Raw genomic sequence first — 9,194 nt, forward strand, 5'->3', positions numbered from 1 at the left:
AACAATAACTTTAGTAATTGGCATACTTCTCTTAGTGGGGACACTGTCCTTTTCTGGCTCTGATAAGGAATTATGCTTCCAAGGAATGGTTGTCTTAAGTATAGCTTGATGGTCACATGAGGCTGGCTGTGCTTTCAGAAGGAAAGGTAGCGCATTACTTCTGTCATAAGTCACCCCTTCTTTTCTACAAACAAGGCAAACTGTGTATTTGAGAAGAGAGAAGCTAAGCTAGGACCACACTGAAAAGTTGATGTCCTGTAAAATTGTTTAAAAATGTGTTCTTTAGCACTTGCGTGTTTAAAATTAGCAAAATGAAATCTTCATTCAGATGTTCTAGCCAATCTGATCCATTTTACATTTCAAATGGTAGTCTCTACATTACATCTGCCTCAATCAATTGCAAGAAGCCCAGCCACAGACTGGAAGAAACTCAAGTGGCTCTGGCAATGTTAGCTGCCAAATAAAGACACCTGTTACAAGGCTGCCTCCTTGCAAAACAAAGGAAGTAACTCCTAATAAGGACAGAACTGTAAGAAATAATGCAGATGGAAGTTGAAAGTTGGACACCTGCTGTTAAGTGGGGGGCGGGGCAGTCAGTTTTTATATACAATATGCCTGGTAGGAAGTCATGAAATACACTTGGGGAAAAATTACTGGGAAGGAGAAAACCTTGACACACTCTTGGAAACAGACTCGTTTATGCATTTGTAGCCACAGGAATGAAGGAGACTCAACCCATGCTGTCATTTTGAGCTACTTTTCCAATTCTGCAGAACGGTGGCAATAATAGCACTTCTGTTGCCCTATCCCCCTCTTCAACCTTATATTCTTTTGGAGCTTGACAAGCTCAGAGTTTAAAACATTGTTTTCATTGTGGAGCATCTCAGAATCATAAGATGTCAGATCTAGACAGGACCTTCGAGCAGGAGAAATCATAAAGAGCTAAAATGAATTCTGTAGCAATAAAAATGTTAGAACCATAAACAAAGGCTTCTGGGGAGATAGAGTAATATGTAAGTGTTTGAAAACTAATATTGAGGAAGGGAAGAGATTGTTTGGAATAGTTTAATGAAATAAGTTAAAAAATTTAACATAAAGCAACTGTGAATTAGAATAAGGATACATTTTAATGCTGAAGATAGTAATAGAGACTTTATTCATTTTGATGAAATGTTTTACACAATTAATACAGGGCTCTTTCATCCAGGGAACTGAAGCATAATATAAATAAATTTTTAGTAGATAATATTATTCAAAATTTTATAAAGATGTGGATTCCTCACATTTAGGAAAGATAGAGCAATTTAGGTATAAACAGGCATTGTTCTAGTCACAATTAATGCGCCTAACAGTGGGCTATTACTACCACCATCAGGAGCCTTCCTTCCATATTTCCATCCTAAACAACTTGACTCATCCAATCAACACATTGTTATAGTGTTCATAGGTCAACCACTGCAGAATTCTTTAGTGATCATGGATAATTAGCATTTATTGATTACCTATTTGCTAATTAATCTTTCATAAAAGTATTTTATTTTGATATTTAAATGAAAGCTTTTTATGGCATTTATTATTATTATTATTATTATTATTTTTTTTTTTTTTTTTTGAGACAGAGTCCTGCTCTGTCACCCAGGCTGGAGTGTAGTGGTGTGATCTCAGCTCACCGCAATATCCACCTCCCAGATTCAAGCAATTCTCCTGTCTCAGCCTCCCAAGTACCTGGGATTACAGGAGCGTGCCACCATCCCTGGCTAACTTTTGTATTTTTAGTAGAGATGGGTTTCACCATGTTGGCCAGGCTGGCCATGAACTCCTGACATCAAGTGATCTGCCCACTTCGGCCTCCCAAAGTGCTGGGGTTATAGGCACTAGCCACCACACCTGGCCTATGACATTGGTTTAACATGCTGAGTAATGGTAGCATCAAGTACACAATGTATTGGAATTTGGTTTGAGGTTATATTAAAGACCAGGAATATACAGGAAGGAAATGATAACTCCCAGTATTGGGAAGCATAGGCTCTATGTGTTGTGGGGATGAGGAGGACCTGATCACATATCTGTTACTTCAGCCACAGTAATCCAGACCTAAAATAGCTCATTAGTCACAAGAGTTTTTAAATAGAAAGAATAACATCAAAAAAACTTGTTGGTTGGTGTGCCTTTCAGCTTAGTTCACTTTCTAAGCACATATATTAAATACCTACAGTGCAGCAGGCACTCTATGGGGAGATGGAAGTGGGTACAAAACAGCTGTCAAGGCAGTGCTGCGTAATGGCTAAGAATTTAGGATTTGGAGTCAAATAGAGATGGTTGGAATCTTAAGTGGGTCACTCACTTGCTATGTGCTCTCAGGCAAGTAACTTTACTTCTTTAAGCCTTATTTCTACTTCACAGGATGCAGATCCAAGAAAAATTCAAAACACAGTGTTCAATACAGCGTAAGCATCAATAAATGATTATTAATATCAAATATGAATATTTAATAATATTTAGTAATAATTTAGTTATTTGAGCCCTGGGAGCTTGCAGTCTAGTTTGAATACAGAAGTTGGCATACCTCTTTATAAAGTGAACAGTATTATAATGGAGGTTCAAATAAAACACAGGGAGAGGTATATGTTTCTAGCAGGAGAGTTGAAGAGATTGGGGAAAGTTTTACAAAAGATATTACCCCTGAACTATTAAGAAAAGTTAATTTCTAAATTGTAGATTGTCTTCTAAGTAATCTGTAAGTTTGTCCCTGTGATAACACAGGAATAGACAAATAGAGCATCTGAAAATAGATTCAAATTGTTACGGACTGAATTGTTTGCTTCCCTAAATTAATGCGTTGAGGTCATAAACTGCTGTACCTCAGAATGTGATGTTATTTGCAGATAGGGTTTTTATTTGGAGATAGGAAGACCATGTGAATACACAAGGTGAAGATGGTCATCTAGAAGCCAAAGAGAGAGGCCTCGGAAGACACCAATCCTGCCAACACCTTGATTTCAGACTGCTAGCTTCCAGAACTATGAGACAAAAAATTTGTATTGTTTAAGCCACTCAGTCTGCAGCACTTTGTTATGTCAGGCCTGGCAAACTAATACACAGCATATACTAGAAATGAATAGATGCTAAATGTTGAATTATAATTCTGTGGCGAATGAATATATGGGGCTAGGAAAAATGGCTATCCATTTGTAAGAAAGTAGAATAGGGCCGGGCACAGTGGCTCACGCCTGTAATCCCAGCACTTTGGGAGACTGAGGCGGGCAGATCACGAGGTCAGGAGATCAAGACCATCCTGGCTAACACGGCGAAACCCCGTCTCTACTAAAAATTAAAAAAAAAAAGTTAGCCGGGCATGGTGGTGGGCGCCTATAGTCCCAGCTGCTCGGGAGGCTGAGGCAGGATAATAGTGTGAAACTGGGAGGTAGAGCTTGCAGTGAGCCGAGATTGAGCCACTGCACTCCAGCCTGGGCGACAGAGGGAGACTCCGTCTCAAAAACAAACAAAAAAAGAAAGTAGAATAGATCTCTACTTCATTTCATACACAAAAATAAATTTTAACTGTTGTTAAATATCTAAATGTAAAAGACAAAGCATATTAGAAAACATAGAGAAAGGCCAGGCATGGTGGCTCATGCCTGTAATTCCAGCACTTTGGGAGACCGAGGTGGGGGGTGGCAGGGGGTGGGTCACCTGAGGTCGGGAGTTTGAGACCAGCCTGACCAAGATGGTGAAACCCTGTCTCTACTAAAAATATATAAATTAGCCAGGTTGTGGTGGCATACATCTGTAGTAATCCCAGCTACTCAGGAGGCTAAGGCAAGAGAATTGCTTGAACCCAGGAGGTAGAGGTTGCAGTGAGCTGAGATTGCACCATTGCACTCCAGCCTGGGTGACAAAGGGAGATTCTGTCTCAAAAAAAAAGAGAAATATTTTATAACATCAGGGTCAGGGAAATCTTTCTCAGCAAGTCAGTTAAACCCAGGAACCAAACACTGGTGAATCTGACATGCATTAAGGGTGGTAGCAGCCCTGTGGTTGAGAGGATAACTTTGGGCCAGGTTCCTAAAGCTGCAATGAATGAAGAGCCTGCCAGGGAAAGAGAACACTCTAAACAACTGCCAGGCCCAGAGAGAACGAGGCCATCTTACCACAGCACCAGCCAAGTGAGAGCTTTCTATTCACAGTGTCTCTCCTTCCAACCCCTGCCTTTGCCCTGGCAGATTCAGAAATCTCAGTGAGCAAGCTAGGAGAGGAGGAGAAATGAAAGAGTGAGACCACTCCTCTCTCTTCTGCTGAAAGTAGTCAGTGCTCAGTAGGTTTCAGCCAAAGCGAAGCGAGAAGGTCAATCATGTTGAAAATATTTTCTTAGACTAGGCTATATCAAATAGAGACTGGCTTAGGTTGAAATTATTGTAGGATTTTGTAGCTCCTTTGAGTAACAAAAAGTCATGCAGACTGCTCCAACGTTTACTCATATATAGAGGAAGGTGTGCACGCATGCACACACACACACACACACGGGTCATATATAAAGGGATAGTAGGAGTAGAAAATAATTTCTTTTTCTTTTTCTTTTGAGATGGAGCCTCACTCTGTAGCCCAGGCTGGAGTGCAGTGATGCAATCTCGGCTCACTGCAAGCTCTGCCTTCTGGGTTCACGCCATTCTCTTGCCTCAGCCTCCCAAGTAGCTGGGACTACAGTCGCCCGCCACCACGCAAGGCTAATTTTTTTGTATTTTTAGTTTCACCGTGTTAGCCAGAATGGTCTCCATCTCCTGACCCCGTGATCCACCTGCCTCGGCCTCCCAAAGTGCTAGAATTACAGGCGTGAGCCACCGCGCCCAGCAATAATTTCTTTTTATAATATCACCCCATGACTTCCCTGTGTTCAGTGAACAACTTACACACAGAAAGAACTTACCTGGTGAGAAAAAAAAAAAAATCAGGGAGAACCTATTCTAGATAGAAAAGTAGGTCGGGCGCGGTGGCTCAAGCCTGTAATCCCAGCACTTTGGGAGGCCGAGGCGGGCGGATCACGAGGTCAGGAGATCGAGACCATCCTGGCTAACACTGTGAAACCCCGTCTCTACTAAAAAATACAAAAAACTAGCCGGGCGAGGTGGCGGGCGCCTGTAGTCCCAGCTACTCGGGAGGCTGAGGCAGGAGAATGGCGTAAACCCGGGAGGCGGAGCTTGCAGTGAGCTGAGATCCGGCCACTGCACTTCAGCCCGGGCGACAGAGCGAGACTCCGTCTCAAAAAAAAAAAAAAAAAAGAAAAAAAGAAAAGTATGGAAACCCCCTCCAAGCAGGTATGATTTAAGCTGAGGCCTAAAGAATGAAAAAGAAGGCAGCTGCATACAGGGAGAAGGATTGCTATTTTTTTTAAAGACACAAATTCAAAGAGCCAAGAGAACAGGAATGAAAATAAATGCCAATCTTCCGCAAAGAAATTTCTATCCTCTCCTTAATGGAGTAGGGAGGGGTCTGGTCAAAATGCACCTTAAAGATTGTCAACCAACCACCTTGTTTCTACCCCCATTTCCAGAATTACTTGGTCTGCCAATTCTGGAGACTTTGGGGAATTCTGTAGTGCAAATTGGGTTTCTTCTCAGTGTTCCTTGCTGTTGCCTTAACTTGCAGCTCATTTGTTAAGTGAGTTACCACTTGTTCTTCTGTTCCCTGGCTTCCACATCGTTACCATCTGTGCTAAGTGTTGGGGACAAAATGGTGACTGAGATGAACAAGATTCCTGCCCTCATGGAGCTTATGTTCCAGTACAGAAGACCAAACAAACAAACAAAAAAAAAGAGTAAACAAATGAATTTTAAAAATAGCAAACTGTGATGAGTATTAATGGAAGAAACTCCTGTAATTAAAGTTGGAGTTTAAACTGAGGCTCTGAGATAGTGTTGATTTTGCATTCCAAAAGAGGTACTGGACTCTTGCTAATTAAAATAAGATACACAGAACATCAACATCATCCTGGAGCTTGTTAGAAATGCAGACTCTTGAGCTCTATCCCAGACCTTCCAGGTAATTCATGTGCACATGAAAGATTGAGAAGCATTGTAGTAACACCGTATTTTTAGTTTTCATATAGAATTATTGGTAGCATGCTCACCAATTTGAAATTCCCCCATTTTCCTTAAAAAGAAAAGCCTCTTTCCTCTTGTTCTGGGTTGGTGCTAGGTCTCCCAGAAGGAGCAAATCATGACTGCTGGAGAGAAGAAGGCAACGCAGCTTCAAAGACCTGCCCCAAATCCATCAAAAACAGTAAGTTTGCTGGGAGATTTGAATGTTTCTGTTAAAGGAATAATTTGGAATTCCATCCCGAGTGGGAATTCTCAAGACTGGATGAAAGAAGATGAAGTTAGAAGATTCATCCCAAACCATGGGCATGTTGGAGACAAAGATGAGCAGGTTGTGCTTGGGGATGGGTTTGAGAAAGGATGTGATTTGGGAGGTTCTTGGTGGTAAGGGGGGCTCCCTGTTTCAGGTTTAGGATCCCCTCATCCCAACTTGAAAAGGACGAGAAGCTAGTGGCAGAAGAGGGAGAAGAGGGGGCATTGGGTAGAGCTGGCTCTATTTTCTGGTCCTGGGCCTAAAGCAAGAGATGATCTCCTTGAACTAAGGCTACTAATAGCACCTCTGTACCTTGATAAGAGAAAATGAGTGCGAGAGAATGTGGGAGCAATCAGATATCAAGTCAAGATATCACCTAATGGGAGGCCCATGTAAAGACTGATATGCAGGAATTTCCTCATGGGAAAGTGACTGCAAGAAAAGAGATGGGCATTGGCCTGAGGAAAACCACCCCTACTGGGGAAGTGTATTTTAAACTGTGGGCCTGATGGAAGCTCTCGTGCTTTAGCAAACAGGGCATCTATCTTTCAAACTCCACCTGGGAAATCCCTCTACAGCCATGTCCCTACCTGACAGCTCCCAAACCAGTGACTCTCAAAGTGGGGTTCCTAGCAGCATCAGCATCACTGGAGACGTTGTTAGAAAAGCAAAATCTCTGCTCCTCCCACAAGTCCTACAGAATTAGAAACTCTGAGGGTGGGGCCCAGCCACCTGTGCTTTAACAAGCCCTCCAGATTCAAATGCATGTTCAAGTTTGGCCTAAACTATGCAGAAAATGTCTTTTTTTCTTAAGTGGAGGATAAGTGTCTCATGAGTATGGAAATATTGTTGAATTTGAGAAATTAATACTTGAAACCGAAGAGCAAAAGGCATAAAAGTTGCACAGTTTATAGAGCAATTAGAAACATCAAAGTTGCTGAATGATGGTTGTAATGGGAATATAGAGGGAATTTTGAAAGTGAATTTTGGGAAAGTAAAAATGCACCATCTGCAGATGTAGGATAATTACTCCCTATGTGGTGAGGGCACTAAGAAAATGTTGTCCTATGAAGTAGCAGAAGTGCTTTAATCATGCAATAAGGTGGAATCTGGTGCTGCATAAACTTGTCCTGATGAGCAATATTAAATGCCTCCCATTCCTCTCTTGATTGTATTTGATGCTGTCCTTTTAGGAATGTGAGACTGGACCAGTATCTACAGATCTAGTGAGATGAGAGTGATTTATCGGTGGAATTCATAATAATAAATGATTTCTGTTTTCTGAGCTAGCAGCTTCTCCATCATCCTAACTGCCGACCCTTCACTATGTATCCGGGCTGGATTAATTCCCAGAGAACAGAGTCATTTTCCTGATAGGAACTCTTAGCACTGATTGGAAGGAGGAGATTAGTGAGGTTTTCATTTTTGTCCTGATGCAATTTGAAAATCTCATCAACTCAAAGGTATCCTGGAGACACTGTTTCTCAATTTTTCTTTCACGTTTCTCAACCTGTATTTAACCCTTGGATCTCATTCTCTTTTCTTTGTGATTCTCTTTCAATGAATATGCATTGGTATATGTTAACTAAACACCTACTGTGTGCGTGCACAGAGCTAGATGACTTCACAAACCTACATTTTCATCCTATCTTCTTTAACATTTGAAAAAGGATAAACTGTAAAATATCTTTTTTTTTTTTTTTTTTTTTTTTTTGAGATGGAGTCTTGCTCTGTCGCCCAGGCTAGAGTGCAGTGGCCAGATCTCAGCTCACTGCAAGCTCCGCCTCCTGGGTTTACGCCATTCTCCTGCCTCAGCCTCCCCAGTAGCTGGGACTACAGGCGCCCGCCACCTCGCCCAACTAGTTTTTTGTACTTTTTAGTAGAGATGGGGTTTCACCTGTGTTAGCCAGGATGGTCTCGATCTCCTGACCTTGTGATCTGCTCGTCTCGGCCTCCCAAAGTGCTGGGATTACAGGCTTGAGCCACCGCGCCCAGCCTGTAAAATATCTTTCTCCTCATTCCCTTGACACTATTTTTCCTGGTGTTAGCTTTGCCTCATTATGTTGCTTTTCAAGTGAAGAATTTGGGATTCCCCATACTTTAAGCCATTTACAAAAAAGCAGGTTATTATTAGAAAGCACAGAGAACAAACAAATATCCTTTCATTGTGGGATTGCAGCCTTAACCTATGACTTTCCTGGATTCATGGTTTCTCTTGGCTATTTTTCTATCAAGGATAAGGGGTGGGAGTGAGTTCTGCAAAATAACAGATAACTGCTTCCACTCTTTTTTTTTTTTTCTTTTTGAGATGGAGTCTTGCTCTGTCACCCAGGCTGGAGTACGGTGGCACGATCTCGGCTTACTGCAACCTCAGCCTCCCAGGTTCAAGTGATTCTCCTACCTCAGCCTCCTGTGTAGCTGGAATTACAGGCACACACCACCACGTCCGGCTAATTTTTGTATTTTTAGTGGAGATGGGGTTTCACCATCTTGGCCAGGCTGGTCTTGAACTCCTGACCTCATGACCTGCCTGCCTTGGCCTCCCAAACTGCTGAGATTACAGGAGTGAGCTGCTGTGCCTGGCCTGCTTCCACTCTTTATTGTGCTACTTTGCAGAGGACAGAATATACCTCTTATACTTGTGGAAGAAACATTGAGCCCTTCAGTCCTTGCAGATATAGATTGTAGCTATCAGGACTCTGGTCAGCTGTCTTTCATCAAGGCACCTGGGTCACAGTGGCAATTAAAAGTGGCATTCCTTAAAAAAAAAAAAAAAAAAAAAAAAAAGCACTTCTCCAAGCTGCGATGGCAGAGATATCCATACTGTAAACTTAAGGATACTATGCCTA

The sequence above is a fragment of the Rhinopithecus roxellana genome, chromosome 1 (genome assembly GCF_007565055.1).
Source record: "Rhinopithecus roxellana isolate Shanxi Qingling chromosome 1, ASM756505v1, whole genome shotgun sequence".
Classification (NCBI taxonomy): Eukaryota; Metazoa; Chordata; class Mammalia; order Primates; family Cercopithecidae; genus Rhinopithecus; species Rhinopithecus roxellana.